We start from the raw sequence: 5,523 nt of genomic DNA, 5'->3' as shown, positions 1-5,523 counted from the left end.
GAGGGAGAGGGAGAGGGAGAGGGAGAAGGTAGGAAATTAGAGGCTGGCCATGTGGAAAGAAGGGAGAAAGGAGGGGGAGAAGGAGGGTGAGAAGTGAGAGTAAGAGCAGGAGCTTAAGAGAGAGGAGGGGGTCAAACAGCTCCTTTTATTGTGGGCTGGGCTACCTTGCTGTTGCCAGGTAACAGTGGGGTCAGGCATACTTGGCTGTAGTCAGATGACTGTGGGGATGGATTCCAGCCAGAATACCAGGAGCTTGGGGCATTGTCTATGAGATAGCTAGCTACAGTATAATGGAGTGGGGCTCTTGGTGTCAGGCGTCTATGTCTGGGGCATAGCTCACTTGTAGAATTTCTACTGGGTCTCTGGAGTAAGCCTCACTCAACCAGAACACAAACTGCCAACAGGCAAACAGTCCAACAGGCAAATTTCTTGACTGCTCTGAACTTGCTCCTTTATATATAAGACTCAACAATATTAATGTTTGAATTATTCTTCTGAGGATTGAAAAAATGCATACAGTAAGTAACTTAATAGCTTTTCAGACATGAAATCATTTTACATTCACTATTAAGGTAATAAAAATAAAAACTGTGGGCTAAAGATACATCTCAGTTGCAAGAGTGTTTGGCTTTTATCATGAGGACCTGGTTTTGATCCCCGGCACCATGAAAGTAAAATAAAAAAAGTTTCAAATTAAGCCTATGGTATAAATTCAATTATTTAATACAAATTAATACAAATGTTCAAAGATAAATATAAGCATTTATAAAAAGTAGACTGAGAGAATTACACCTTTACAAAAATTTACTACAATCAAAGTTTCATGGCTTGGATGTGGTAGTAGAACCTGTAAAAGAGAAGAATGTAGCTTCCAGACAACTCTGGAGATTTGATATCTGTGAAAAGAAAAAGGAGAGAACATGATTGGATATAAAAGCGTCATGCAACTGAGGTGACAAAGCAAGTTCAGGATTAAGGCTGCTCTGTGTTTCTCACTGGGTGATCTTTGTCACCCAATGCAGACACTCAGACACTCAGTTAATAGCAAAAGGAAGAGAGTATGGTGCCAGCTTCAAAGCTGAAGCAGATCCCCCAAAAGGTTAGGTCTGCCAGCTGGCTGCACTCCTTGCTAAGGTACCACGAGTCCCTTTTTAAAGGGAGACTCACATGGCCTATATCTTGAGCCACTGTGTCTAGTACTCTGGGTAAAGAGCAAGAGAATACTTCTATTTCACTGCTCAGAATGTTCTACATTTTCCAAATCTATTGCGCTTTGTTGTTTGTTCTTTGTAATGGTTAATTTTTTTAAAGAATATTCTCAGAAAATATTTATATTTCTTTTATATACAAGATAATCATGATGCTAGAACAGTCACAATCTAAGTTATATAAAGCTAACATTCAGTGCTTATTAATGCATTTCTAGAAAGTACTTAACCTGCACTTTCCTTTTTCAGTCCCCACACTGTTATGTCTACATACTCTGTCAGCAGTCCTACAATAGAACACAGCTTGGGTTAGTTTTGTAATGGGATTTGCTGGATGGACATAAAGTTGCCAACAGCCTACAGAAAAGTCAAGTGCCGGATAGGGTGGGCAGAATGTCACCCTTGGATGTCACTTTGGCTTCCAGCCTGTGTCTGTCCAGCTCTGATTTTGCTGTGCTCTCATCCCATCTTCACTTCTCCCTACATATGGGTTCTTTACCCTCCAAGGGAAAATATCTATGTTCAGAGAAAAGTTGTGCACCAACTCTAATTCACAGGCTACAGTGATAGTAAATGGTAGTCAGGGAGTCAGGTACCAGGCTTGAATGATGGAAAGATTGGCACATATTTGTTTTGTTTTGTTTTGTTTTGTTTTCAGAAGGAAAAGTGGTACCAGATAGGAGGTGAATGGAAGAGAAAGAAAGATGATGGATCCCCCAAATAGAGACAAGAAGAGAGAAAAGTGGAGGAAAAATAATCAGAGAAACATTTTCCCTTCTCATGTTAAGAAGGATAATAGAATAATAAAAGTTAACTGGCTTCCTCTCAGAAAGAATGGGCTTATAGTGTGCATTTTAAACCACAAGCTTACATTGAGCCCCAATCTCTTAAATCAGAGTCGTAGAATAGAGTATGCTAATACTAGCGTATGCCCCCCAAGGTCACCATTCTTTCTAGGGTCTAGCATTTCAGACTGAGTATAGAATGCATGCTGGTTTGGCCTGAGCACAAATTCAGCCTTCTTTTTAAACAATCGTATACAAGCTGCATCTAAAACATGATGCAAACTGCAAAGAAATGTGTAGGTTCTGACTGCAGGCTGAGGTGTTTTGAGGTAAATCCAAACTGCCTCTGAGAAGTGTTGCTTACCATAGCTCAGAATCATCCTTTACTCCCTCTTCCCAGCAAGGCATAAGCAAAACCCATCTGTGGTTTTTGCTTTCATACTTCAATTCTGGTCCTAGTATGAGCTAGGAAAAATGGAAAAGCTTCTATCTTTTCCCCTCAAAAGAATATTCTTTACCTTGGGAATATTTTTCAACAGTCAGAATAATCCACCTTTCCAAAATGTCTAAACTTTTAATATTTGAAATGAGGTATGTCATTTGAAAGGTGACTTCCTTGTCTTAAAACTATTTCTTGCTCTATTTTGTAATTCAGCTTGGATATCAGTAATGGATATTCACTGATAGCATTAACTATCGTATTGTTTTCCAGTTGCCCAGATCTTAATCTTATACAGTGACATTAGCCATCTGAATGTCTCAGAGATATCTGTTCTTGGTGACCTACATTCTGCTCATCATAGTTTATTTCTGAAGCGTTCCCATGGCCTTCAAAAACCCACTAGAAACAAGATGTCAACATGATTTCAGAAATCAGTAATGAACATATTCTGAGAAAAGATCTTTGTGATGTGTTAGGAGCTACTTTTCATCTGAGAATGTCAGATTTGAATTCCGCCCCATTCTGTAACTCACCTGTGTGCCCTTGGTCAAGTCTCATGGGGTGTCTGAGACTTCTTTCCTTTCTCTTGTGAAGGTGAGTAGTTGACTGGACTCTCTGGATAGTGGTAAGCCTCAAATTGGATAGCATGTGTCCTTGCTGTAGCTCTCGTAAGGGTGATATCATCTGTGCCCTGTGAACAGCCTTGAAGAAGTCTTTGGGAGTTAGATGGGTGGGTTTTCATCCTTCCCACTTTGCAACTGATCTCAAATTTTTCTTTGACAAACCTGGAAGAAACCACCCCTGGGCAGTAGCCCATCATAGACCGTTCTGAGATAGTAGGCAGCCAACCATGGCTGGCAGGTGGCCATTTGCTTCTCAGCAGGTTTCTGGCCAACACAGCATGGGTCTTGATTCAGGTGTGACAATGAGCACCTGTCCTCACTGGGATTGTGCAACTGAAAGTCCACACCATCTCCAGCCCACTACTGAGCACAGTGATGCTGAGGTCAGTGGCAAGGAAGAGAAGGCTGTTTAATATGTTAGTTCTCACCCTGTCCCTCTTTATTTCATATCTTTCATTACTTAGTTCAAAGTTAGCTTGTTGCTACAAGTTCATTGAAGAAAAGATAACCAAGAGTTTTGAAGGGTTTCTGGTGTTTCTAGCACACTACAGAACACCATCCCAATATAAGCACTTAAGAATTGACCAAAACATTTATGATTTTCAAGTAGTAAGCAAGCTAACTATCCTTGAGAAATGTAGCAATCCAAGGTAAACCAAATTGTATTATTAGAGCATTGCATTAGAGCATTTGTCTCCATGGTCCTGCAAAAGGAGAATCACCAGAGAAGGGATTAAGTTGATTGGGAAGCAAGGGTCCACAGGAACCAGTCATATTTAATCAATTGTTTCAATAGCCAGAATCAGCTGAGAAATGTGGAAAAATGCGTCTATTGTCTTTTTTTCAAACAAAAATTCTGAAGTCTAACACAGCAGGGAAAGTTTGATGCTTTTGTTTGCTCACCAGACATCTTGGGAACATTATATAGTCAGACAGAATCCTGGAATCCTTTGGATACTACAGGGAATGGGGCCATTATAAAAACAGCTAGTGGCCATTTCTTGGCTCTGCACAACCATCTGCCAGCTTACCCTCCAGGTCCTGCATGTTACACAGATCACTCACTTACTCACTCACTCACTCTGTGACACATAAACATTTTGGAGAACTGTTAGATACAAAATATTTCCAAAGATCTATACTTTACTTAATGATGTAATAAGTAGAAAGAAATCTTTATAATTGTAAAGGAAAAAATGTTTTCTCAAATTCTTCAGCACTGAATAGTAGGGAAAAGGAGAGTTTTTAGTAACCATGAGATATTTTTTCTCCTAGACCTTCCTGTTAGAACTCCATCAGAATTAAGAACTATGGTTGTTGCATGACTTAAATTAATCATATGATCATGGCAGGGAGCCTTGCAGCCCTCTGGCAAGCCCAGTAACTAATGGTTTATAGCTGTCACAGGTACTCCAGTGGGGGCTAATCAGAAATGCCACAAGATGTCTATCAAAGCAACTGGAATACAAAATAAGAAAACCTAAGTTGAGTATTCTGTCAAAGATAATGACTGACTTTGTAGAAAGCCAATGCTTGTGTGCCTGGTCAGCTGGAGGCAGCTATGGTCTGGGCACAGCCTGGACCCTTCTGGAAGTGGTAAGTCAGGAAAGATGCTTTTACAGCTCATGTAGAGAAAGCTTTCCACTCTCTTTCAGGTGTGCATGCTCATATAAAATATATATTTTTTAAGTTTCCCAACTTGTCTTGATTAACCAGCATTGTTTTAGGAAGGCTTCATAGTATATGGCCAGGGAAATTAAAATGCTCTGAAGAGTTTTAAGGCTCCTGAAATGATTTTCCCAATGTAAGGAAAAGCTCACAGTTCAACAGTACAATGAAGTGGGCATGCAGACAAACATTATATTATCAAAAAGAGAGCTAGCCCAAATTAAGTGCTCCATAGGGACAAGAAGTCTTGAATATGTCTAAGTGTTTTACTACTTAAAACACCACTTCAGCTCTTAATAAACACAAGAATTAACAAGAATTGAAATACTACCATCAAGGTGCAGGATGCCAGAGCTCAGAAGGACATCTAGTCCCAGCTAATTGGTGAGAATCAATATAAGGTCAAAAATAACCTTGTGAAGGAGATAGCTTTGCAAGAGAATTATTAATGGCAGGTGAGGGCCACAGAGAGAAAGAAGTCAAGAACACTGGAGAAAGATTGTTAAAGAGAGAAGCATTGCTAAGTGCAGAAAAATTTCTAAGAATTGCAAATGCCATACTCTGTCTACTGTACAATATGGACATAGGGAATAGTTAGACATGGTTCAGACAGGTGTTCAGAGCCCAGATCTTCCATAATATCATGCTAATGAGACTGAAATCTGACTTAAAGACATTTGGAAAGCCAGTGAAGCATTTGAAGCAGCAAATTTACATGATTGGATGTAAATCTTTGTATCTATCTATCTATCTATCTATCTATCTATCTATCTATCTATCTATCTATCTATCTATCT

Source organism: Mastomys coucha, unplaced genomic scaffold (genome assembly GCF_008632895.1).
Source record: "Mastomys coucha isolate ucsf_1 unplaced genomic scaffold, UCSF_Mcou_1 pScaffold6, whole genome shotgun sequence".
In the NCBI taxonomy this organism is placed as follows: Eukaryota; Metazoa; Chordata; class Mammalia; order Rodentia; family Muridae; genus Mastomys; species Mastomys coucha.
This window is presented reverse-complemented; position numbering follows the sequence as displayed.